The 27886-nt window shown below is 43.3% G+C and overlaps 1 protein-coding gene and 1 non-coding gene across 2 annotated transcripts in view; one reads left to right on the top strand and one right to left on the bottom strand.

Annotated features, from left to right (window-relative positions):
- Positions 1-27886, top strand: part of LEF1 (lymphoid enhancer binding factor 1) — a gene marked incomplete at its 5' end in the record, with an annotated part of 145607 nt that overhangs the window by 48008 nt on the left and 69713 nt on the right. The gene's annotated exons all lie outside the window — the stretch shown is intronic.
- Positions 4322-4459, bottom strand: LOC119936037. The gene has a single exon (XR_005453630.1). It is a non-coding gene; the product is annotated as a small nucleolar RNA SNORA7 (small nucleolar RNA).

Here is a 27886-nt window from a genome sequence, read left to right as displayed (position 1 = left end):
CTAACTTCCTAGGATTTCCTTATTTTTGAATCTCTATGAATGCAACAGTTCATAAAACCAATATATCCCTAAATAATTCAACACTTTCCATTTGTGTAGAATGGTACAAACCATGCATCTTGTAAACAGGACCCTTTCAACCCACTTACACCAACCCCAGGCTTTCAGGATTTTAATTTGGTCGGCTGCCTTATTTTTCCCCTTGTAAGGGCTGACCAAGTTACAGATGTCAATACCCATCTTAGGTATTTAAGGTCAAGGAGCAAAGGAGACATTTAAGAAAAAGGAAATTGACCATTTCATTCGAGAGGAGCTTTCTTATCAGTAGAGGCATCATGTATAAAAGAAGAGGAAGCCTAATAATTCTAGTGGAGCCACAGGGGACACGTTCATTGGCAACATTCTAGCCTGCTTTGTACCTCTTGACCTGAAACTAAAGTCTTCTATTGGCTTAAAATAGTTAGTCAACACAGGGCAAGTAGACAAGAATGCTAAATCACCTCCATGTTTTGCCCTACCCACCAAGCTCTCTCCCCTTCCGCTCTCATGCAGTCCCTCGAAATTGAAAAAAATAGTTATTCTCTCTGTCTGAGCTGGCCCCAAGAAGTGACTCCAACAGATCCATTTGTTCCGGGGACAGAATGACTATTACTGTTTCTAAAAACTGATTTCAATATTCCACGTGTCATGAATGTTTAGTTCTACAGGGGGAGTGTTGATAGAATCAATCCATAGTATTTATTGAGCACTTACTATGTGCAGGGCAAATGCTTTTAACTGTTGTCTGTTTTCTCTAAAGTTGATCACTTCTCTGGAAGAGCAGCTTGTCTCTGGCAAGGAAGTAATCCTCTTTAGCGGAAAGAACACGGGCCTGGGAATCAGAGACCTGGGATCTAGTCCCCGCTCTGCTGCCTGTCTGCTCTGTGACCATGGGCAAGTTAAGTAACTTCTCTGTGCTTCAGTTCCTTCAATTGTCAAGTGGGGATTAAGTCCTATACCCTCCTTCTTATACTGTGAGGCAGAGACAGTGTCTGACCTGATTATCTTTTATCTACCCCAGTGTTTAATATAGTGTTTGGCACATAGTAAGTGTTTAACAAATACCATTAGTAGTAGTAGTAGTAGTAATAATAGAAGTAGTAGCTGCTGTCACAAAATTTAGAGCGATGTTGAAAATGTTGTATAGTTGGGATTTGGCAGCCCCAACTGGAGAGGAGACCAAAAACCCTTTTCCCTCAAGCCTAGTGTGAGCTTTTATGGTTACTATTGTTGTTTCTGACTTGGTCCTTTCAGCCCATTTTCTTTTTTGTTGTTTGTTTTCCTCTCTTTCCCCGGGGGTCTGTCCTCCCCTTTTTAGGTTGGGAGACCACTGGGACAGACAAACTAGCCTAGCACGCAGTTACCACAAAAGAGGCTGTTCTCCTTGAGTCAAAGGCTTTGTGAAGTTCAGGATAGCAAGAGACGGACTCCAAAACAGAGACCCACCATGCAGCAAGTGTCTAGTCTTAAATGTAGACACTGGGGCAGGGTGTGGTATTCACACGGTGGCCTTTTCTGTCACATTCACACTTTGCACGCACAGATATCGTCCTACCATCAGAAGCATCAGTTGCAAAAAGTGAGCCCGTTGTTGGGTTGGGACCGTTTCTATATGTTGCTGATTTGTACTTCCCAAGCGCTTAGTACAGTGCTCTGCACACAGTAAACACTCAGTAAACACGACTGAATGAATGAATGAAAAAGGAAAGGTGACCAAATAATTACTCGCCAATCACCTCCACCACATAACTGTCCCATAATTTGTGGAGGGGAAAAAAAGATCTTTTTTTGTACCACATATTTGTAAGTAATAATGGTGCTACAGGCCGGGAGAGGGAGAGAAAAAGGAAACAAAGAGCCGGTCAGGGAAACACGTCTGAATCAGTGCCCATGAACGTTCTCCAGTGAATCATTTGGAAGCAGCATGGCGTAATGGGTAGAGCACAGGCCTGGGAATCAGAAGGTCATGGGTTCTAATCTTGCCTCTGCCACTTGTCTGCTGTGTGACCTTAGGCAAGTCACTTGTCATTTCTATGCCACAGTTACCTCATCTGTAAAATGAGGATTGAGACTGTGAACCCTACATGGGGCAGAGACTGTGTCCAACCCGATTTGCTTGAATTCACCCCAGTGCTTAGTACAGAGCCTGGCACGTAGTAAGTGCTTAACAGGTACCACAACTATTAATCTGTGCAATTTATTTGAATGCTTACTGGATGCCGAGCTCTGTTCTAAGCACTCAGGATACTTAAGTACAGCAGAGTTGGTAGAAGTGATCAATGCCCACCACGAGCTTATCATCGTCTAGAGTACTGGCTACTATAAATAATAATAATAATAATTTACTTCTGCCTTTGTGAGAGATTAGGAGCCATTGTTGGATAGCTCAAATTGCCATTTAATAGGAGCAGTTTCCTTGAGAAGGGTGACCTATTAACTAATTTGAGGTTGACTTGTGTAACCCTTAGACAATCAGGATCATTTCATCTAACAATAGCCGTAGGTTGTGCTCTTCGTAGCACCAGGTAGCAAATCAGAGTGGATCAATCAAACATATTTATTGAGCGCTTAGTGTGTACAGAGCCCTGTACTCAGCTCTTGGGAGAGTACTATACATATATGAGAAGCAGCATGGCTCAGTTGAAAGAGCATGGGTTTTGGAGTCAGAGGTCATGGGTTCGAATCCCAGCCCCGCCACATGTCTGCTGTGTGACCTTGGGCAAGTCACTTAACTTCTCTGAGCCTCAGTTACCTCATCTGTAAAATGGGGATTAAGACTGTGAGTCCCACGTGGGACAACCTGATCACCTTGTATCCCCCCAGCACTTAGAACAGTGCTTTGCACATAGTAAGTGCTTAACAAATGCCATTATTATTATTATTATATAAATATATGTGTATATATATATATATATATTGTACTGCCAACCATAAGCTTAAGTTTAGAGGGAGAGACAGGCATATAAATTATATTAATATAAATACACAAATTATGGATATGTACAAAAGTGCTGATAAGGCAAAGAGACGCATGAGGCAATTCTGTTGAAATGTTCCCTTCCAAAACACCCACATAAGGCTCGCCTACATGCACAAAGGCAATAATAATGATAATTGTAGTATTTGCTAAGTGCTTGCTCTGTGCTAAGTGCTGTACTAAGCACTGGGGTAGATAGAAGATAATCACATCCCACGTGGGGCTCACAATCTCCGTAAGAGGGAGAACAAGTAATAACAATAATGGGATTTGTTGAGCGCTTACTTTGTGCCAAGCCCTGTTGCAGATGAGGGAACTGAGGCACAGAGAAGGAAAGTGATTTGCCCAAAGTCACACATCCGACAAGTGGTGGAGCTGGGATTAGAAACCAGATCTTCTGACTCCAGAGCCCCTTACGTTTTCTACTAAGCCGTGTCTGAAGCCATGCTTCATACATACATGTATATATGTTTGTACATATTTATTACTCTATTTATTTTACTTGTACATATCTATTCTATTTATTTTATTTTGTTAGTTTGTTTGGTTTTGTTCTCTGTCTCCCCCTTTTAGACTGTGAGCCCACTGTTGGGTAGGGACTGTCTCTGTATGTTGCCAATTTGTACTTCCCAAGCGCTTAGTACAGTGCTCTGCACATAGTAAGCGCTCAATAAATACAATTGATGATGATGATGATGCTGCACCTATAGGTAGCAGTTACGTATGTATACCACTTTACAAACACTCCCTGTAAACACTGCCTTTCCTGAGTACTCAAAGTGATGATCTTTTGGATAATAATAATAATAGTTATTTTTTTAAGTGCTTACTATGTGTCTAGCACCATTCTAAGCCCTGGGTTCTTGTCTTATGCCTTCGAGTTGTCTCTGACCCATAGCGATGCCAATGAATACATCTCTCCCAAAATGCCCCACCTCCATCTGCAATCATTCTGGTAGTGTATCCGTAGAGTTTTCTTGGTAAAAACATGGAAGTGGTTTACCTTTGCCGCCTTACATGTAGTAAACTCGAGTCTCAGCCCTCGACTCTCTCCCATGCTGCTGCTGCCCAGCACAGGGGAGTTTTGGAGTCAGAGGTCATGGGTTCAAATCCCAGCTCCACCGTCAGCTGTGTGACATTGGGCAAGTCACTTCACTTCTCTGAGCCTCAGTTACCTCATCTGTAAAATGGGGATTAAAATTGTGTGAGTCCCCCGTGGGACAACCTGATCACCTTGTAACCTCCCCAGTGCTTAGAACGGTGCTTTGCACATAGTAAGTGCTTAACAAATACCATCATTATTATTATTGTAGCAGATTGCCTTCCACTCGCTAGCCACTGGCCAAGCTAGGAATGGAATAGGTAGGCCTCTGCTTGACTCTCCCTCCCATAGCCGAGACTGGTAGAGGACTGGAAACTCTCCAGGTGAGACGATGAGAGAGGGAAGCCCTGGTGTAGATACAAGCTAATCAGATTAGATACAGTCCCTGTCCCACTTGGGACTCACGGATTTTCCAGATGAGATAACCGAGGCCCAGAGAAGCAAAGTGACTTGCCCAAGGTCACACAGCTGATCAGTGGCAGAGCCGGGATTAGAACCCATATCCTTCTAACTCCCAGGCCCTTATTCTAACCACTGTGTCTTAAGTAGGTTAAGTAGGTTAAGAAGCAGTGTGGCTTAGTGGAAAGAGCCCAGGCTTGGGAGTCAGAAGTTGTGGCTTCTAATCCCGGCTCTGCCACTTATCAGCTGTGTGACTTTGGTCATCACTTAACTTCTCTGTGCCTCAGTTACCTCAACTGTAAAATGGAGATTAAGACTGTGAGCCCCACACGGAACAACTGATTACCTTGTCTTTTCCTCACAGCTTAGAACAACGCTTGGCACATAGTAAGCACTTAACAAATACCCTTATTATTATTACCTCCTTTACCTTTCCATTTCCTTTATTCAGGAATAAAATTCCCTTCTGGTTACCTGCAAAATTCTCTGAGGGGAAGGGAAATATTTAGGACTAGCCATAATAGTTTGGATTGTACTGATGTATCTGATTTGAAAAGCCAGCAGCTACACAGGTCAGCTTGATTCTCTTCAGTAGCAATTTAAAGATGAAAACCCCATTTTGTGCGCATTCTTTTCCGGGATCAGCTTTGGTAAAAAACAAACGTGGTAGCCATATTTTCAAGTGAAGGGGTTTCATCCCCACTGCAGCTGATTTCACCTCTTTTGCTGCTGTTTTCATGTGGTAGGGAAAGGGTATTTTGTCTCATTTGAGGTCTATTTCTTACCCTTTCATTAGAGACAAATAAAGTTACCGTGTTGCCAGAGAAGCTCACCGTGATCTATTAAAATTTGACTGTACGGGAAGAGGGGAAGAGAGAACACACTTTGACATTGGGGAAGGAAGTCGTCTTAATAAGGCAGTCACTGAGAAAATGTAATATAATCCATTCATTCAATCGTGTTTATTGAGTGCTTACTGTGTGCAGAGCACTGTACTAAGCACTTGGGAAGTACAAGTTGGCAGCATATAGAGATGGCCCCTACCCAACTTTGGGCTCACAGTTTAGAAGGGGGAGACAGACAACAAAACAAAACATATTAACAAAATAAAATAAATAGAATAGTAAATATGTGCAAGTAAAATAGAGTAATAAATATGTACAAACATATATACAGGTGCTGTGGGGAGGGGGAGGAGGTGGACAGGAAGGAGGGGGCTCAATCTGGGAAGGCCTCCTGGAGGAGGTGAGCTCTCAGTAGGACTTTGAAGATCAAGTAATCAAGTAGATCAAGGTGAGTTTTTGACTTAGGTTATTTTCTTGGGAGCTGAGCACCTTGGAAACATTTTACCTGAATTACTGAACTCCATCTTTGGGAAGAGAATGCTATTAGGTGCTGGTCAGAATTCTAAAGAAAGCAAAATACTATATATTCCATAAGCTTGTCTTTAAAATCTACAGATTCTTTTATGGGAAGCTCCCAAGAGCTTAGTAGAGTGGTCTGCACACAGTCAGTGCTCAATAAATACCATCAAGGAGATTAGCAATTGATACTGTGAGCCCCATGTGGGGCCGGAACTGTGTCTGACCCAATTATCTTTTATCTACCCCAGTGTTTAGTATAGCATTTGTCACATAGTAAGTGCTTAACAAATACCATTATTATTATTATAATTATTATTAGTAGTAGTATTAGGAGAAATAGAATAGAAGTAGTAGGAGGAGGAGAAATATAATTGTCCCCAGATACTCTTATAATCACCAAGTGATTGAGAAGCAATCACCCTTGAGAAGCAGTGTGGCTCAGTGGAAAGAGCACAGGCTTCGGAGTCAGAGATCAAGGGTTCAAATCCCGGCACCGCCACTTGTCAGCTGTGTGACTTTGGGCAAGTCACTTCACTTCTTTGGGCCTCAGTTACTTCATCTGTAAAATGGGGATTAAGACTACGGGCCCCCCGTGGGACAACCTGATCACCTTGTAACCTCCCCAGTGCTTAGAACAGTGCTTTGCACATAGTAAGCACTTAATAAATGCCATTATTATTATTATTATTATTATAAGTGAAAGCGGAAATGCCATAAAACATATAGGAACAAAGAAATATATTTTATGTTTAAAACTCCTTTTCTCCCATTTATTGTTCAGCAGGTGAGTAGGTTTCTTGCCTGAATTAAAGTAGCACCCCCTCCCTCCAACACACATGCACACCCAACACCTTTAATGACAAGTATGGGGTAGTGTAAATTAATCTATTAGTGGTACCAGTTGAGCCCTTACCATGTGCAGAGCCCTATCCTTAACACCTTGGGAGAAAAAAATACAACAGGGTTGGTAGACCTGTTCCCTGCCCACAGCCAGTTTACAGTGCAGAGAGGGAAGTAAAGCAGTATATACCCTGACAAAAGACCGAATTTATTGAAATTTACAAATAGCCAACAAAGCATGCCTCTTACAAGTGCTGGTGAGAACTAAGGAACAGAACCAGGTGCTATCACTCCCCGGAGGGTTGTAGCGTAGAGAAGTTAGGGTCAACTCTCCTATTAGACTGTAAACTCTTTATAGGCAGGGAACGTGCCTTACTATCTCTGTTGTACTGAACTCTCCCAAGTGCTTAGTACAGTGCTCTGCTCCCAGTAAGCACTCAGTAAATACCACTGATTGATTGTTGGATTCTCCCAAGTGCTCAGTACAGTGCTCTGCACAGAGTAAGCACTCAGAAAATACCACTGATTGATTGTTGGACTCTCCCAAGTGCTTAGGACAGTGTTCTCCATTCATTCAATCATATTTATTGAGCGCTTACTGTATTCAGAGCACTGTACTAAGTGCTTCTGCACAGAGTAAGTTCTCACTAAATGCCATTCTTGATTGGAACATGTCTCCCAACTGTGTTATATTGTACTCTCCCAAGCATTCAAGCAGGGAATGTGTCTGCTTATTGTTATATTGTAGTCTCCCAAGTGCTTAGTACAGTGTTCTGCATGCAGTAAGTGCTCAGTAAATATGATTGAATGAATGAATTATCGCAGCCCTCTGCACACAGTAAGCACTCAGCAAATACCACTGATCTGTTCACAGCAGCTGCTCATTCTGGTCCCAACGCCCTTATCTGCACTCCCTCCCGGCTTCTGCTCTGTGGATGGCACTTGCTGGTATCCCAGATCTTGGAGGAAGTAGAGAGCCGTCCTCTTCCTTTCCCTCCACCACTGAAGCCTCCTGGAGCTTCCCGACTTTTCCCAAGCTCAGGACTGCCGTGGGACTACCTTTATCCCAGGTCCTGGGGTCTCCCTGGCAGGGCAACCACCACAGGCATGGTCAGTGGTCATTGCTGCCCTCCACATCGGGCAGGGCATCCCTCCGGGGACACCAGACGGGCTGTGAGGCCCAAAGTTCCTTATAGTTTATTTATTCATAGAGTTCAGCAGACCTTCCTGCTGACGGACCACCTCACCTCACTTTCCCAACATAAGTGGGGGCCGTAAATGTAAGAACTTTGAAGCCGGGTGGCCTAGTACATAGAGCACAGGCCTGGGAGTCCTAGGGTCATGGGTTCTAATCCCGCCTCTGCCACTTGTCTACTGTGTGACCTGGGGCAAGACATTTCACTTCTCTGTGCCGCACCCACCTCATCTGTAAAATGGGGAATGAGGCTGTGAGCCCCTCGCGGGACAGGGACGGCGTCCAACCTGATTGGCTTGTATCTACCCCAGCGCTTAGTACAGTGCCTGCCACATAGTAACAAATTCCACCACTATTATTGTCAACTTGATTGTGAGGGATGGCCCAACTAAAGCAGAGGAGATGGGTTTTGGTAGAGGTTTTGCTTTTTCAATGTGTTTGTCTTGTAAACTATGGGCTGTCTGGGGTAAGAGTACACTTGAGAATAATAATAATAATAATAATAATAATAATGGTATTTGTTAAGTGCTTACTATGTGCCAAGCACTTTCCTAAGTGCTGGGGTAATAATAATAATAACAATTATGGTATTTATTAAGCACTTACTATGTGCCAGGCACAGCTCTAAGCACTGGGGTGGATACAAGGTAGTTAGTTTGTCCCACGTGGGGCTCCCAGTCTTAATCTCCATTTTACAGATGAGTTAACTGAGGCCCAGAGAAGTGAAGTGACTTGTAGATACAAAGGTAGTCAGTTTGCCCCACTTGGGGCTCACAGTCTTATTCCCCATTTTATAGATGAGATAACTGAGGCCCAGAGAAGTGAAGCGACTTGCCCAAAGTCACACAACTGACAAGTGGCAGAGGCGGCATTAGAACCCAGGACCTCCGACTCCCAAGCCTATGCTCTTTTCACCAAACCACACTGAGAACAAAGTTGTTTTCCATTCCTACGGTCCACGTTCTCCCTAGATTGGGTGGAGAGAATGACTGGATAGTGTGTTCCCCAAACAGGATTTTGAGGGTGAGAACATAAAGCTAAAAAATTGGTTTCCGAAATCACAGGCAACAACATTGGCTGCTTCATGTCCCATGTTGACCGAAGTTTCTTGCACAACTAATTTGTACATTTCTAAAAAAGCAGTCAAAACAAATTTTCTGACTAATCCTTTGGTTCCCTGAGAGAGGGAGAGGGGAAACCATGGGAAACTAATCAAGAACGATTCCCATCGGTGTAACCTTGAGTCTTTGAGCTCTGGTGGAAGAACGTGACTGGTCGTGTGTAGGAGGTTATGGAGTCTTGTGGGCTAGAAAATTCATGATTCTGAACAAGGAAAAAATCAAAGGCTTTTATTTAAATTTATGACGATATTTTAAACAGCCCCATGGTAAATGTTTTATAGTATATTTTACAAGGGGAATTAAATTTTCATGAGAAATCTAAAGACAGTTAGTGCTCTCTGTTATGTTTTTGCTGAGAAGCAGAGTGAGCTTTGTCATATTCTAAAATAATCAAGTTTAAATGTTAAAGTGAAACTATAGACTAGAGATTGGTAACCTTTTCGTGCAGAAGAAGACACATAGTGAAACCTTTGAGCAGTTGGTGTGCAAAGAGCCAATTGTACAGTTTAAGCATGCATTAACATGACCGACTTTGTTGTGAATCTGATTTCATTGCTTTTTCCTTCACCCCCACCCCTCACCCCCAACCGCTTGACAGTGGCTGGACTGGATTAAACCTTCCCCTCCAGGGACCCGGGGCTATTTGGTTTTGTGCAGCTTGGCTTAGCAGATAGAGCACAGGCCTATCAGAAGTCAGAAGGTCATGGGTTCTAATCCTGACTCTGCTGCTTGTCTGCTGTGTGGGCAACTCATTTCACTTCTCTGTGCCTCAATTCCCTCATCTGTAAAATGGGGATTAAGACTTTGAGCCCCGTGTGGGACAGAAACGCTGTCCAACTGAATTATCTTGTATCTAGACCCCAGCACTTAGAACAGTGTGGTGCATACGGTAAGTACTTAACAAAAACTATAATTCATCATCATCATCATCATCAGTCATATTTATTGAGCACTTACTGTGTGCAGAGCACTGTACTAAGCGCTTGGGAAGTACAAGTTTGCAACATATAGAGACAGTCCCTACCCAACAGTGGGCTCACAGTCTAAAAGGGGGAGACAGAGAACAAAACCAAAAATACTAACAAAATAAAATAAATAGAATAGATATGCACAAGTAAAATAAATAAATAAATAGAGTAATAAATATGTACAAACATATATACATATAATAATGATAATTATTATCATCATTATTATGGGGTCTCCACAAGACATGTGGTGCCACTATATCATGTAGCATGTGGCACAATGTGATGACATTATCCTCTGTGGCTGCTTCATAGCAAGAGCAGCTTTTTGGGTTTTTTTTTTTTAATGGTATTTGTTACTTTCTATGTGCCAGGCACTGTACTAAGCGCTGGGGTAGATACACAGTTGTCAGGTTGGACACAGCCCCTGTCCCTCATGGGGCTCAGAGTCTTAATCCCCATTTGGCAGTTGAGGTTACTGAGGCCCAGAGAAGTGAAGTGACTTGCCCAAGGTCACACAGCAAACTAGTGACAGAGCTGGTATTAGAACTCAGGTCTTTCTGACTTTGTAGGGACAATGGTAAAAGTAAAGAAACGAGGGAAGTGGAATAGAAGGAAGAGGTGGCATGTAAGCAGCATGAGAAGCAGAGTGATTTATTGGGAGTCAGAGGACGTAGGTTCCAATCCCGGCTCTGCCACTTGTCTGTTGTGTGACTTTGGGCAAGCCACTTAACTTCTCTGTGCCTCAGTTACCTCATCTGTAAAATGGAGAATAAGACTGTGAGACCCACGTGGGACAACCTGATTAAATTGTATCTACCCCAGCCCTTAAAACAATGCTTGGCACATAGTTAATGCTTAACAAATACCATTATTATTATTATTATTATTATTATGTAAGCTCATTATGGGAAGGGAACATGTCCGGGAATTCTGTTGTACTTTCCCAAACACTTAATTCAGGAGCCTGCACCTAGTAAGCACATGGTAAATACCTTTGATTAATTGATTGACAGGTTGCCTCTGAGGGAGGTTGGTCTGTTCCTCCTCTCTCCCGTGCCCCGGGCATATGAGAAAACAGAAATAATTTAACCCCTTCCTCGCTGACCCAGATCCACTGGGGGAGGACAGGAGACCTCTCTGCCCCATGGGAGCTTCAGGGACAAATATGTCCCCAGCTTAGAGCAGGGCATCACCTCTCTCTCCCCCCAACCCTCCCCCAGACAGAAGCTCGTTGTGGGCAGGGAATGTGTCTGTTTACCGTTCTATCATACTCTCCCAAGCGCTTAGTACAGCGCTCTGCACATAGTAAGAGCTCAAACAAGTACAGTTGACTATCTCCACCCCCGATGGCCCTTGGCTGACTGGGAGGGACTTCAGCTCCGCATGGTCTGACACAGCTTTTTGATAGGTTGTGGCCACATCGCCAAGGGTGGTGAGGTGCTCAGCATGGCATCCTCCCCGCCAATAGCCCGGGGTCCTAGGTGGGGTATCAAATCCGCTCTGCCCCAACCCCTCCTCCCTGTCCCCCCTCGCCCATCTCACCCTCTCCCAAGCCAGATTTGATTCCAGGCCATGCCAGATAATGACTCCTGCGTGTTCAGATCCCTGCCTTAGAACATCCTCCCGGCTTGAATTCAGGAGCAGTGATGAAGGGGAAAATAAATCAACCAAAATACTTCAGGCGTAGGTGAAGGACTTGACATTTTAGCTTAGAAACAGATACTCCTAAGGTCACAAGACTAGTTTGCTGGCATAGTCAAGGATATTTGGGGGCAGCAGTGGTGAATGAAAAAAATAAATCCTTATCGTTATTTCCACTCAATGCCACATTCATGTTCTGATGAACCAGTGACTAGGCAATCTGAGTTTAAATCATTTCCTTTTGGGAAGAGGAAGTTTTAGAACCCCGAGGGGAGCAGGCTGGGATGGGGAATGAAGAAGATTTAAGGGAAGCTGTAATGGGCTGTAACTGAATGGATCTCCAGGTGTTTTGGGCCATGTTGTAACAGCATGACAGAAGCGTAGATTCAAAGATGTGGAACATTTCATTTAGCCCCCAGCTAAGCTTCACATAAATAATAATAGTATTTGCTCACATAAATAATAATAGTATTTGTTAGGCACCTGCTATGTGCCAACCACAGTACTAAGCACTAGAGTAGACACAAGAGAATCGGGGGGAATGCAGTCCCTGTCCTTGGTGGGGCTCACGGTCTAAGTGGGAGGGAGAACAATCCAAGAAATGTCTTTCTTCTTAAAAGTCTCAGGGTAAGGAGATTCTAGAAACTCCCTTGGAAATCCACCGAGTGTCTACTCAACCTTTCCTGCAGAAAGTTCTAATAGAGAAGCAGCATGGCCTAATGGAAAGAGCACAGGCCAGGGAATCAGAGGTCTTGAGCTTTAATCCCAGCTCTGCCACTTGCCTGCTGTGTGACCTTGGACAAGTCACTTAACTTCTCTGCTCCTCAATTGCCTCATCTGTAAAATTGGGATTTAATATCTGTTCCCCCCTCCCCCTTAGACTGTGAGCCCTGTGTGCTCTGATCAACTTGTATTTACCCGTGAGTAGAACAGAGCTTGGCAATAGTAAGTGCTTAATGAACATCATTATTATTATTATTATTATTACTATGTAGTAGTCCTTCTGCTCTGTCTGAAGCCTTAAAGGTGGTTGAGTTGTTTGACCACCACACTGCAGGCGGAGATACAGGAAGCAGTATGTCCTAGTGGATAGAGCAAGGGCCTGGGGGTCAGAAGGTTACGGATTCTAATCCCGGCTCTGCCATTTGTCTGCAATATGGTTTTGGGCAAGTCACCTTCAGTTATCTCATCTGTAAATTGGGGGTTAAGACTATGAGCCCCGTCCGGAATAGGGACTGTGTCCAACCCAGTTTCCTTGTATCCACCCCAGTGCTTAGTACAGCACCTGGTACATAGTAAGCATTTAACAAATACCACAGTTATTATTTGTCTAGTCTATTTTTGTGACAGACTTAAATTGAACTGTGATTATTGCTCACCAAGGGAAAATGTACCCTAGTGTAATAAACTATTCTGTTGGGAAATGCATTCCTAAGTCATAACTCGCTAGCCACTGCCCAATGTAATAATGGAATGGTTAGGCCTCTGCTTGACTCTCCCTCCCATAGCCAAGACTGGTAGAGTACTGTAAACTCTTCAAGTGCGACCCTGAGATGGAATCTTCTATCTACCCCAGTGCTTAATACAGTGCTTGGCACATAGTAAGTACTGAACAAATACCATTATTAGTAGTAGTAGTAGTATTGTTATGACACAGTGACTGTGTGCAGAGACTTGTTCTAAGCACTTGCAAATAGAGATCACGTGTAATTCTCCCTATGTATTCTCTCCCAGCACTTCAGTTCAGTGTTTAACATGCAGTAAGACTTACTAAGTACTATTACTACTACTGGGAGAGTACAATACAATAAAGTTGAAAGGCATGACCCCTGCCCTTAAGGATCTTATAATCTAATCATAACAATAATAACGAGGGCATCTGTTAAGCACTTACTATGTGCAAAGCACTGTTCTAAGTGCTGGGGAGGTTACAAGGTGATCAGATTGTCCCACAGGGGACTCACAATCTTAATCCCCATTTTACAGATGTGGGAACTGAGCCCAGAGAAGTGAAGTGACTTGCCCAAAGTCAAACAGCTGACAATTGATGGAGTCGGGATTTGAACCCATGACCTCTGACTCCAAAGCCCATGCTCGTTCCACTGAGCCACGCTGCTTCTCTAAGTGGCTTGCTGTAGCCAAACATCTAAGTAACCTGTTGGTTTAACCTCCACCCAACTTGATTTATGCAGAAAGGCCAGAAATTGGAAAAGTGAATAGACCAAGTTTGCAACTTAAATAGTAACTGAAAGCCAACTCCTTTCTGCTTCCTTTTGTCTATTTTGTCTCCTTTCCTCAAAATTCTTGTTTGCCTTCTTATCTGGGGCTCAGAAAAGAAGATCCAGTTGAAGTTCCACCATCCTTACTTTGCTCCCAGGAGTCAAACCCAGATTACCTCAAAGGAATCTTTGCAGATGACCACCAAGGGGGCCCTATCCAGACACCATCTTGCACTTATGAGCGTGAACAGATTTTACTCTTTGTCCCTTCCAAGGCAATGCAGCTTTTTCCATTTCCATTTCACAGCATGTGGTAAAATTGAAGCAAATATTGATTCCATCAGTTAATCAATAAGTCAAATGTATTGCAGAGCTCTGTACTAAGCCCTTGGGAGAGTACAAAAGAGTTAGCAGACATGACCCCTGATCTCAAGAAGTTCACAATGTAGTAGGTGAGACAGACACTACAGTAAATTTCAGATTGAAGGAAGAAGAAAAAGCAGTTACATGTATATTCATTCAATCCATTCATTGTCGTATTTATTGAGGGCTTATTGTGTGCAGAACACTGTACTAAATGCTTGGAAAGTACAATTTGGCAGCGTGGCTCAGTGGAAAAGAGCACGGGCTTTGGAGCCAGAGGTCATGGGTTCAAATCCCTGCTCCACCAATTGTCAGCTATGTGACTTTGGGCAAGTCACTTAACTTCTCTGGGCCTCAGTTACCTCATCTGTGAAATGGTGATTAAGACTGTGAGCCCCCTGTGGGATAACCTGATCACCTTGTAACCTCCCCAGCGCTTAGAACAGTGCTTTGCAAATAGTAAGTACTTAATAAATGCCATTAAAAAAATTTGGAAACAGAGACAATCCCTACTCAACAACGGGCTCACAGTCTAGAAGCGGGGAGATAGACAACAAAATAAAACAAAAACAAGTAGACAGGCAGGTATATGAGTTAGTGTTTAAGTGAAAGATATGTGTTATCAATCAATTTATTTTTTGAGTGCTTATTGTGTGCAGAGCACTCTACTAAGTGTGTGGGAGAGTACAATTAACAATATAACAGAGTTGGTAGACATGTTCCCTGCACATAGTGAGTTTGCAGTCTAGTGGGGGAGACAGACAATATCAGTAAATGGATGAATGAATGAATAAATAAATAAATAATGGATATATTCGTGAGTGCTGTGAAGCTGAGGGATGGATGAATGAAAGGTGTAGATTGAAGTCCCAGGATGACAAAGGAGGGGATGTAAGAAAAACAAATGAGAGCTCAATCAGGGAAGACCTCTTGGAGGAGATGTGCTTGCAATAAAGCTTTGAAGGTGGGGAGAGTAATCATCTGTCGGATTTAAGGAAGGAGGGCATTCCAGACCAGAGGCAGGACGTGGGTTACAGGTTGGTGGTGAGATAGACAAGACTGAGGTACAGTGAGATGCGAACGGAACTGCTCTGGGTGGTTATAAAAGGATGCAAATTTCAAAATCCCCTGGTAAATAACTAATTTGCTTTTTTTGTTTTCTTCTTTGGAATGAGTGCTGGCTGCTGTCTGTTCCTCTTTCTTGAAGGCCAATGCCTTCAAGAGCCTGTAGTGCAGCAAAGGATGTCCTGATAATCAAAGGACCCTGTTGAAGGGGACTAAATTTGGGTGTTTGAAGACCGTTAGCCTTTGATCTTTGCTTTATAAAATCATCTGAACAGTACTGAACAAAGCCCAGAAATCCTCTGGTTCCCTAATTTGAGTTTTCAAATGTTCTAGCCCCACCTTGGCTCACACAGTGTATGTGAATAGGAAACCTATTATACAGCTCATAAATTGGCCTTAGAAATAGGGGGAATTTTCACCCTCCTCTACCCCAGAATCCCCCATGGTACAGCACTCAGTGGAGATGGCTTAGGGGTCGGGCTGAATTATACACTTAGCTGTCCACCAGAACTGTATTGCCGTGAGCATTGTCTGTACACAGGTGAGCTGACTGCAGCCCCAATCCCCCTGGTGCTGATCTTACCCTGCCACTGGATGTTAAGACTAGCTGCGGAGGCAAAATTCCCCCCTAAACTGGAAGGGTCTTCCACAGGTACTTCTCTGACTGGAAGCTCCTCAGGGATAGGGATTCTGTCTACCCACTCTGTTGTATTGCAGTCTCCTAAGCATTTAGTGCAGTGCGCTGCACACAGTGAGTGCTCAGTAAAGACGATTGACTGATGGATATCTACTACTTGCTCTCTCTTCTGTCTATCTTTTGTCCAGGCCACGGCTCAGTAACCCTTCTACTGGGGATGGCTGAGGACAGTAACAGAAGAGGGAAGTTATGCCGTTTTTATTACTCACTAGTTTTAGAAGAAGATTTGACTCAGGGGTTTGAGGTAATTCACTGAGGTTATATTTTTTAATCACTTCTGAATTTCAACTCCTATAGGTCATTAGCACTGATGGCTGAGAATTGGTTCCAGATGTAAGGGTTGGTGTTTATGGAAAGGGTGGGTATCTAATTGTTCACAGGCATAGGGAGGCTCAAACCCAGAAGTGAGTTTGGAGTTTAAAGGTATTTCCATAAGTAATAGAAGAAGGTTTCAAAATAGAGGCAGTGCGGCTTAGTGGAAAGAGCACGGACCTGAGAGTAAGATGACCTGCGGTTTAATCCCATCTCTGCCACATGTCTGCTGTATGACCTTGAGCAAGTCACTTCACTTCTCTGTGCCCCGGTTCCCTCATCTGTAAAATGGGGATTAAATCCTGCTCCCTCCTACTAAGACAGTGAGCTCCTTGTGGGACAGGGATGGTGCCCAACTTGATTAATTTGTACTTACCTCCAACACTCAGTACAGCGCTTAGCACAGAGTAAGCTCCTAAGTCTTGTTTTGTCTTATGCCGTCGAATTGTTTCTGACCCATAGCGACTCCCTGTATACATCTCTCCCGGAATGCCCCGCTCTCCATCTGCAATGGTTCTGGTAGTGGATCCATAGAGTTTTCTCGGTAAAAATCCAGAAGTGGTTTACCATTGCCACCTTCCACGCAGTACACTCGAGTCTCCGCCCTCGACTTTCTCCCATGCCACTGCTGCCCAGCACAGGGGAGTTTTGACTTGTAGCAGATTGCCTTCCACTCGCTAGCCACTGCCCAAGCTAGGCCTCTGCTTGACTCTCCCTCCCGTAGTCAAGACTGGTACTGGAAACTCTCCGGGTATGACCCTGAGAGGGGAACCTTAAAAGTACCATTTAAAAAAAGTAAAGATGGAGATCCATAATTACCTGAACCCAGACATATGCAACTCTCTGAACAAAAGTGCCATTTTTCATAAATGTATAGTGTATGTTCAGGACGCATAAAACTCAAGTACTTTAACTGATCAGTGGTTGTTGGTTTGGTGTGTTTTATGGGGAAAGCAATGATCAGTTGTTGACACTGCAGTATATGTTTTGAGTGGTAGAGTTTTAAAAATGAACAACAAAGGATGTGAGCCCTGACTTGCTCCCTTTATTCATCCTCCCTCACAGCATATCTGTAATTTACTGGTTTATATAATATAAATGCCTGTCTCTGCCTATAGACTGTAAGCTTATTGTGGGCAGGAAATGTGTCTGTTTATTGTATTGTACTCTCCCAAGCATTTAGTACAGTGCTCTGAACACAGTAAGTGCTCAGTAAATACAGTTGACTGACTGACTGACAGGATCCAGACATTTGTTGGTGATTACATAATAATAATAGTATTTATTAAGGGTTTAACTGGTACTGAGCATTGTGTGAAGCCCCGGGGTAGATGCAAGATAATCAACCCCAGCCCTATGTGGGGTTTGAGGTCAAAAAGAGAGGGAGTGGGATTTAATCCCCATTTTAGAGATGAGACAAGTGAGGCACAGAGAAGCTGAGTGACTTGCCCAAGGTCACACAGCATAAGCACAGCAGAGCTAGGACTAAGACCCCGGTCTCCTGATTCCCAGGCCTGTGCTCATTCATTCATTCAATCATATTTATGTATTTATTGAGCACTTACTGTGTGCAGAGCACTGTACTAAGCACTTGGGAAGTACAAGTTGGCAACAGAGACGGTTCTTACCCAACAACAGGCTCACAGTCTAGAAGGGGGATACTCATTCCACCAGTCAACACAAATCAGTAACTTGGACATATTTCTATTAATGTCTGTCTCCTCCTCTATCCTGTAAGCTTGTTGGAGGCAGGGGCTGTGTATGTTTATTGTTGTATTCTCCCAAGTGTCCAGTACAGTGCTCGGCATGCAGTATGCCCTCAATAAATACGACTGAATGATTGAATGACTGAGTTGAGCATATAGTCTGTGGAAAAGCACTGGTCTGCTTCTGCTCCTTAGAAAAGGGAATCAAAACGGGCCTCTCATGAATCATCTATTGGTTGAAATTGAATAATTAGAACCCAGGTCCTTGTGACTCCCAGGACCGTGCTGTATTCACTATGCCACGTTACTTCTCCAAATTTAATGCCAGACAAAATTTCTCCCACAAAATATTCTGAACTCTCCCATAATGTGTTAAGAAATACTCGCACTGTGCAACTCCACTGTCCGGAGGTGGCGGACCCCTGAACTGATTGTTTTTCTTAGTGCAGCAGTGGGCCATGTCTACAAAGTTCGTGTTATCAGAGAAGCCTCCTCGAGCCCCCCAGCTGTGTCCTAGCCAGAACCGGGAGTGGAAACAGGAGATCTGGAGCCTTGAGTGAACACATAGGAAGGATGATCTACTGAATGTGGTTTTGGAAGCTGCATCACGACATGATGCCAATTTTGCCAGCATCACATTAACTGACTGGGCACAGGGCACACCCATCTTTATTCACTCAGCCATTCAATCATATTTATTGAGCGCTTACTGTGTGCAGAGCACTGTACTAAGCTCTTGGGAGAGTAGAATTCAACAGTCGACGGATACAGTCCTTGCCCACAATGACCCACCTGCAGAGCTAAGTTGCTCCAGGCCCTGAAAAATACACTAAAATGTCATGGGGAAAGTTTCCTCTTCAAGAGGGCAGGCTTCCCAAAACAAGATATGTCCTGTGTGCCTGAGTCTATGAGGAGTCTGACCTTACAAGAGGCATAAGTTATTTTAAACATGGGTTCCTTCCATCTATTGGGTTTTGGAGCACTTGGGCAAATACGATGCAGCATGGCTTAGTGGATAGAGCACGGGCCTGGGAGTGGGTTCTAATCCCGGCTCCACCACGTGTCAGCTGTGTGACTTTGAACAAGTCACTTCTCATTTACCTCATCCGTAAAATGGCGATTATGAGTGTGAGCCCCATGGGGGGCAGAGACTGTGTCCAATCTGATTAACCTCAATGGTTAGAACAGTGCTTGGCACATAGTAAGCCCTTAACAAGTACCATAATAATTATTATTAGGACAATAGTAGGAGCAGTAGAAGCAGCTGGTTTTAAGGATCGGAAGATGGAGGTGGTAAACTCATAATGCCTAGAGAAAAGCCAAGTGTGAGCTGTGCTTTGATGTCTACCTTCCCCACCCAGAGGAAAAATGGAACCAGAATGTGGCACATGTTAAATATTGTGATTTGTAAATTAAGTTTGTAATGTTGCATTGTTCGGCAGAGAGGCCAATGAGATACAGTGCTACCAACTGCTAAAAGTGCCCTCAGAACAGATTCCACAAGGAATGAACAGAGCTTGTGGATGAAGCCACTAAACCCCAACTGTCGGATTAATCTCCCAAATATACCACATCCTGGGATTGACAGTAAACCACCTTTATAGGCCATTGTTTGGATTTTGCAAGATCACAGAATACTATTTAAGGAATTAGCGATTGTCACTTATCTTGGATTTGCCAAATTGGCATTTACCTCTCATTAAATAGTTTGACCTGAACCCCCTCCCAAGGAGAAGAGTAAACTACAACAGATTTTAATTCAACTCCGTCAGCTCGCTATCTGCTGTGAATATCTGAGGCAAAATAGTACTGCCCTAGCAGCATGGTTTTAGAAAGAAGGAAAGAAAACAGGAGTTTTGAGATAAAGTGAGAAGAGATCAGGGGGATTATTCATCATTTGCTGTAAGAACACTTTGTGGTTCAGAGCCTGAAAAGGCCCTCTTCATCAATAAATGGTAATGGCGGCGGGTGGGAGGCAAAATGAATTTCCCCCTTACCCCTTTTCTCGTTTGTTAGCATTTCTGTCTCTCTGTAAACAGACAAACCTTGTCAACCATCAACAAACCTTTTCCTTGGTCTCATTGACTTCAAAATTTCGAAAACTCAGTGAACAGACATGACAGAGTAGGAGAGGCTGAATATATTCCTGTGAAATTCAGAGGATGCCAAAAAATAAACTAGTACCATACTAGTCCCCCTAAAGTAAGAACTGCTCTTGATATGTACAGAGTTAGCCTCCTGAAAGAGGGAACCCTAGTTTGAAAGGAATTATGTATCAAGGATTTATAGATTTGATTTGAAATTGCCTGCAGCTATGGAAAACATTTCAGGGGAATCTGTCTATATCTATCTGTCATCTATCTGTCTAGATATATGTACACATGCATGTATGTACATATATCTATGTATATAGATAGACATAGAGAGATTTAATTATTGTTGTTGTAATGTATATTTTGCCTACATATAGATATGTGAACACTTAGCACCCATGAAGCCTAGAGCATAACCCTAAACTTTTGTAATACAGATGTTAAAAAAAAAAAAGGCACACTTAAGTTACCTAATGAAAAAAGAAGTTCAAGCCAAGATCAGATCAGAATTGCAAATCTAGGTAAAACAGATTTTAAAAAAACAGGTTAGGTGGATTTGGTGTTTATACCAACTCATTAAAGAAAATGAGTTAAGATTGATCTAATTAACTCATGGATTCAGCACATTTTATCCACTGTACCAGATGTCCTAGCAGTAGCAATCTCGAACCACAGCTGTTTATTTAAATTGCTCTGAGTCATTCTGAGACAGACCCCTTAAAATAAAAATACTATTTGAAATCGGTGTTTTTATTCGATAGTGATCTGTTTGTAGGTTTGTAATTATGTACCTGGGAGAGTACTTGGTCTAAAGCCCTTTCAACAATGTAAAGTTGCCTCACTCAATCCTTTTTTGAAGAAATTCCCTGTCATTTTGCTTAGTGCAAGCTTGTGAGAAGAGAATGGGTTAGAGTATTTAATTGTGGTTGTGTTTTAGTCCTGTTTTTAATAAGAACCTGAAGTGTTATACACCCTAGTTTGGGGCATGAGTCTCTGGAAAGCTATGTAAAATTCTGAGATTGAAAAGCAAACAAATGAAATCCAGTGTTAGTTTGAAAGTTGCTAGAGTGGATGATGATATCAAACCTTGAAATCTAAGTTAAAGCAGGAAGACTCAAAGTTCCTTGTGGTCAGCAATCTTGTCTACCAATGCTGTTGCTCTGTCCCGAGTGCTTAGTAGAGTGCCTTGTACACAGTAAGTGCTCAATAAGTACCATCGACTGAGTAAGTGATTGAGGAAAAGGTGTGGGCTTGAAATCTTGGTTAACAGGTATCTCTTAGTGAAGTTGGACTGCATCCAACCTGGTTTGCCTGTTTCCGCCCCAGCGCTTAGTACAGTGCCTGGCTCATGGTAAGCACTTAACAGATACCACAGGTTTTTCTGATCGTGATCTTGGCAATTCTGATCTGATATTGTCAAGAAAGCCGCTGGGTTTGAATTTTCTCCTTTCTCCTCCCCACCTCCCCTCTTTACCTCCTGAATGTGTGTTCCTTAGTTAGTTTTTCCCTCACTGTGAGAAAGTCCTGGAGAAGGTCATGCTTTTCCATGAACAGAGACACTCAACTGTCTGTAAAAGTCAGCACATCCCAAATCTCACAGCAGAAGCTTCAACATCTTTTCAGTAAGGCTAAATCTGGGTGCCACGTGTCACTTACTCTAGACCGTAAGTTTTTTGTGGGAAACGAACGTGTCTGATAACTGTTGTTTTGTACTCTCCCAAGAGCTTAGTACAGTGCTCTCAACGCAGTAAATGCTCGATAAATACCATCGACCATTGATCTGAACCTCTGTCAGAGTAAAATTGCAGAATTAGGTGTCCCCAGGCTTACAAGCCAAAGACTTAAGGGTAACACCTGGTTTGGGTTCTTTAGCAAAGCATCCTTTTGTTGTCTTTCTGTGGTTTTTTAAATTGAGTGTTTGTTTTTCTTTGCGGGGAAGGGAAGTCTGAGTTTCATCAGCAAGTAACCTTGCCATAAAGAAAAATGTTACCCTTTCCAAACAGGGCAAGGCAGAGAATGAAATGGGAAGTTTTCAAAATGGGAGTCTTTTTCATCTCACGTGGCTCATTATCTAAAAAGGCAAAGTGAGCAAATGAATGGGTTTCCAGATTCAACCTCCAGCTTTTGGCAGCACAAGATCTTTTCGGTAGTAGATAATGCCTAGTGAACCCTCAAATTCCATTAACCACGAGTTTTGCTTCCAGATCAGATAGCTTGCAGAGAAGGTTGGTTTTGCCTTAGGGAAAATGACTTTGTAGCTATCCCCTTAGATGTTCCTTGACACATCTTACTAGATATCACCTTTGGAAATCCTTTGGTAGCAATCAGCCAATGATATTTATTAAGCACTTACTGGAGGCAGAACACTATACACTGTGCAGAACATGAGAAGCAGCATGGCTCAGTGGCAACAGCACGGGCTTGGGAGTCCAGAGGTCATGGGTTCTGATCCCGGCTCTGCCACTTGTCAACTGTGTGACTTTGGGCAAGTCACTTAGCTTCTCTGTGCCTCAGTGACCTCATCTGTAAAATAAGGATTGAGACTGTGAGCCTCATGTGGGACAACCTGCTTACCTTGAATCTACCCCAGCACTTAGAACAGTGCTTGGCACATAGGAAGCGCTTAACAAATAACATCATTATTACTACTGAGTGGGTAGTGGTGTGCAATGCAGTTGGAAGACACAATTCCTGCCCTCAAGGAGCTTTCAATTAGTCTGGTGGCAGTCATGATTAATTCTGTGGCTTTGCCCTGATTCCATTTCCTCAGCCTGTCATTTTGAAAATTCTCCTCTAAGTCTTAATTTTCTCTTGCCTGGACTCATTCTCTCATCCAGTACCACCACCACTCTAGCCTGCCCCGATCCCCAAATCCAAATTTTTCATATACTGTACCTGTAAGCTCCTCATGGGCAAGGAACTTATATTCCAACTCTGTTCTGTTGTACTCTCACAGGTGTTTAGAATAATGCTCTGTGCAGTAAGCACTCAATAAATATGACTGATTACCTCAGAATCTCAAATTGCATGCAATCACATCAACCCTGACCCAGAGGGTTGACATTCATTTAGTTGGCATTCATTTCTGTGCCTGTTCAGAATTTCCCTTCTGCTTTTTCAAACCTTCTATGGACCTATTCCAGTCATTGTATGGACTTTTTTTTTTATGAAATTCATTAAGTGCTTACTATGTGCCAGGCACTATACTAAGGTCTGGGGTAGATACAAGATAATCGGATTGGACACAGTCCCTGTCCCACAGTGTGCTCACAGTCTTAGTCCCTATTTTACAGGTGTGGTAACCGAGGCACAAAGAACTGAAGTGACTTGCCCAAAGTCACACAGCAGATAAATGGTGGAGCCGAGGTTAGAACCAAGATCAACTGATTCCCAGGCCTGAGGTCTTACCATTAGGCCACGCTGCTTCTATGGGCTTTGTCTATTCTTTGCCACCAATGATCTCCTTTTTATCTTTCCACAAAACACTCTCAGCTTCAGGGGGTAGGGTTCCTCCGTGAAGTGGAATTAATTCCTGTGTGGAATATTTTTGGATCTTTTAACTGTCTGACATATCTCCTTACCTTTGTCTTTTTTCCCCTTGGTATTTGTTAAGCTGTTACTATTTGCTGGGGTAGGTACAAATTAATGAGGTCAGACACAGTCCCTGACCCAGTCCTAATCCTGATTTTACAGATGAGGTCACTGCGTCCCAGAGAAGGAAGTGACTTGCCCAAGGTCACACAGCAGATAAGTAGCAGAGCCCGGGATTAGAACCCAGGTCCTTCTGACTCCCCAACTAGTGTTTTATCCACTAGACCATGATGCTTCCTCTGCTTTACCCCCGTACTCAACTTTGAAATAGATTGTATGATTTAGTTTGTGGGGATTGGCAATACGCATGAATTTGCCCTAGCTGGAGAGGATTTATCTGTTGTGGATACAATTCTCCTTAACGATCTCTTAAACTCAAGCACTCGGCATTGACTGACAGAGTATCCAAGTGCATGATCTTTTAACGGCTGACTTGTTCTTTTTCCCAAAATGTCCATGATGGAAAAGCACACATTTTTGCTAGACTTGTAAAACAGCAAGGAACACCCATTTTTGGTAAACATAAAGTGGCAAGGAACAAAACTTCCATTTCCTGCAGCTTTGAGGAATGATGTCCCATAATCTCTACAATTAAAATAAATGAAGCTATTGTCTTAAATTTCAGAGGACTTTGAACTGTATGTTGCTCTCCCATTAGCCTTTGTCTTTCTATAGTTGTTTTTAATGAATCCAGTGTCCGGAACTAAATCCTTTACAGCTGAAAACAGAACAAAATGATGCTCATCTCGAGTCTTCTTTAAAATCCTCTAAGAAAATGCAGACGATGGGTGGCCCCGGGGTGCTAACAGTAACATATTTCTTCTTTTTCCCTTTTCCCCCAGTCTCAGCACTTACACACATGTACTTCATTCCTGAGCCAGGACCTCCCAGATGCCAATTCTGGTTGTATGCCGGAGGTTCCCCGTCCTTTTGAAGACAGTCAAGGAGATGATGTGAAAATAGCTGTGGCATTTGCTAAGTGCTTACTATGTGCCTAGCACTGTGTGAAGCACTGGGGTAGGTACAATACAATCCCAACAGACACAGTCCCTGGCCCACAATGGGGCTCAGAGTCTAAGAAAGAGGAAGAACAGGCATTGAATCCCCATTTTCCAGCTGAGGAGACTGAGACAAGGAAAAGCTCAATGCTGAGCGCTTAGTACACTGCTCTTGCACACAGAAAGAGCTCAATAAATGCAATTGATTGGTCACCTAGCAGGTCAGTGGTGGAGCTGGAATTAGAATTCAGATCCCCCGACTCTAGGACCATGCTCCCTCTTTATTAACCTGTTTTGGAGGGCTTGAGAAATCTGAAAAGTAGCTTCCATTAGACTAGATCATTTGATTTTTGGTCCAGTGACTTAGACCAAGTTGAAGACTAGATTCAGGGAACTCAAGAGCTCTTGTAAATAGAGTATGTTCCAGAGATTGCAAAGCTAATTGAACAGAGGCCCTCTCTGGCTTCTTTCCCTCCTTTCTCCAAGTTAAATTTCATCCTACAATGAATGAACAGAGAAGCAGCATGGCTTAGTGGAAAGAGCATGGGATTGGGAATCAGAGGACCTGGGTTCTAATCCCAGTTTCACCACTTGATTGCTGTGTGACTGGGAAAGTCAGGTCACTTCTTTGTGATTCAGTTTCCTCATCTATAAAATGGGGATTCAAAGCCTGGTCTTCTTCTGACTTGGACCGCGAGCCCCAGCTGGGACAGGGACTGTGTCTAACCTGATTTACTCTTATCTACCCTAGCTCTTATTACACTGCTTGATGCATAGTAAGTGCTTAACAAATATAATAATGAGAACAATAACAATAATGGTAGTAATGATAATAGAGGTCGGGCACAGTCCCTGACCGACATGGGGCTCGTAGTCTAAGAGGGAGAGCGGGTATTCTATGCTTTCAACCCCAGCCCTAGGTCCTGGGCTAATTCTTAGTAGTAATAGTAGTTATTTGTTGTTATTGTTATAGCCACTGTTGTGGTAGTTGGGGTTTTTGTAGTTGTACTCGTTGCAGTTGTTGTAGTCATAGTTGCGTAACTGTTGTCATCCACGGACATTTGGAGTTACCCCAGGAGGTCTGGTCTGATCTTCACGTCTTGTAATTGTTTTATATTCTCCAAAGCACTTCGTACAGTGCTCGGCACAAAGTAGGAGCTCAGTAAAAACCATCGATCGCTTGACCGGTTGCCTGATCTTTGGCCAGCCTCAGATGAGAGAGAACACATAAGAGACAAAGAGAGAAGGGGAGAAGGGGAGCGGCACAGATGGAGAAAGAGAGGGAAGTGGCACAGATGGGGAGAGATTGGGCACAGACCAGACCAGACCGAATTCTTGGGGAAACTTCCAGTGGGAGAGGTCGCTAAATCACAGTGTGGTGTGACACATCAAGGAGACTCCAGCCAGAGGCCTCAGTACCAGCCCTGCTTCTGGGGGGTCTGAGGTTGGAAAACCCACGGCGGGCACCCACCCAGAGGCAGCCTGGGTGGGTGGCACGCCCAGTGTCTGGCTTGACGCCCAACACATCTGCCAGACACCAGGGCAGTCTCGGAACTTTAATCCCATCCCCTTCCCTAATATGGATTTGCTCTCGGAGTCCCCTGGCTGTCCGACACTTGGTCTTTTGTGCCAAGTTGGTAGTAAGGTGTGTCAATCAATCAATCCATGGTATTTATTGAGTGCTTACTGTGGGCAGAGCACTGTATTAAGCACTTGGATGCATCATGAGAACACCTTGTAGTCACATCACCCCGCCCACCCCCCGACCTCCCATACTTTAAGCTTCCTGTGGAAAGGAAACGTGTCTGTTTATTGTTGCATTGTACTCTCCCAAGTGCTTAGTACAATGCTCTGCTTGCAGGAAGTGCTGAATAAATACAATTGAATGAATGAATGAACAAATGAATGGTCCAATAACCAGTTAAAATTGCACTCCCATAATCTGATGACCAAATCTCTGGATACCGTCAAACGGTTATCTTCATAGACTGTAATTTATCCGCCCCCCGCTGCAAGAAGATCAGGTCCAACGTTAAGCTTTCAGTGGCTTCCCACGATAGGCCTAGCTCTTGACCCATTAAACTATGTTAGACACAGTTATTACCCTCAAGGACTTTGCAGTTTAAATGAGATGCCAATGCCAATTAGCTCCTCATACAGAAAAGACTATGAGGATTTGGGAAGGGGAGAACAGGAAGAGAGGAGAAAATGAACTAAAAATGTCAACCACCATCATCAGGGGTATTTATTGAGCGCTAACTTTGTGCGGAGTATTGTACTAAGCGCTTGAGAAAGTGAAATTCAATAGAGTTGGGAACCCGTTCCCTGCCCACAACAAGCTTACGTTCTTGAGACGCTACAGATTTTAATATAAATGAACAATTTATAATATGTAATTTGGAGATATGTATAAAAGTGCTGTGAGATGGACAGTGCAGCAAATATTAACCTGATTAACTTGTATCTACTCCAGTGCTTAGGACACAGCACTTAACAAGTACTATTATTATTATTAAATGCCCCGAAGTGACAGATACAAGTGCATAGAAGATGCGGAAGGAAGAGGGAACTGAGGAAAAGAGGGCTTCATCGTGAAAGGTGTTTTGGCCAACAAGGGATTCCATAACAAGGGAGAAGAGCACTACACACCAGGCCAGATTGAGTTCTGTAGTAATAATAATAATGATAGCATTTATTAAGCGCTTACTATATGCAAAGCACTGTTCTAAGCGCTGGGGAGGTTACAAGGTGATCAGGTTGTCCCATGGAGGGCTCACAGTCTTCATCCCCATTTTACAGATGAGGTAACCGAGGCCCAGAGAAGTTAAGTGACTTGCCCAAAGTCACACAGCTGACAAGTGGGGGAGCTGGGATTTGAACCCATGACCTCTGACTCCAAAGCCCAGGCTCTTTCCACTGAGCCACGCTGCTTCTCTAATTTCTAATTCTCTAATTCTAATTTCTCTAAAATTCTCTGTAATTTTTGAAGTGGTAATGGTGTTTATTCATTCAGCGCTTGGAACAGTGCTTTGCACATAGTAAGCATTTAATAAATGCTATTATTATTAGCATTATGCTGGGGTTAGAGTCAAGATAATCAGATCAGACATGGTAATAATAGTGTCATTTATTACGCACTCACTATGTACCAAGTGCTGTACTCAGTGCTAGGGTAGTTACAAGGTAATCAACT

Source organism: Tachyglossus aculeatus, chromosome 12 (genome assembly GCF_015852505.1).
Source record: "Tachyglossus aculeatus isolate mTacAcu1 chromosome 12, mTacAcu1.pri, whole genome shotgun sequence".
NCBI lineage: Eukaryota > Metazoa > Chordata > Mammalia > Monotremata > Tachyglossidae > Tachyglossus > Tachyglossus aculeatus.
The sequence above is the reverse complement of the archived record's forward strand: the minus strand, read 5'-3'. Positions and strand labels throughout refer to the sequence as shown.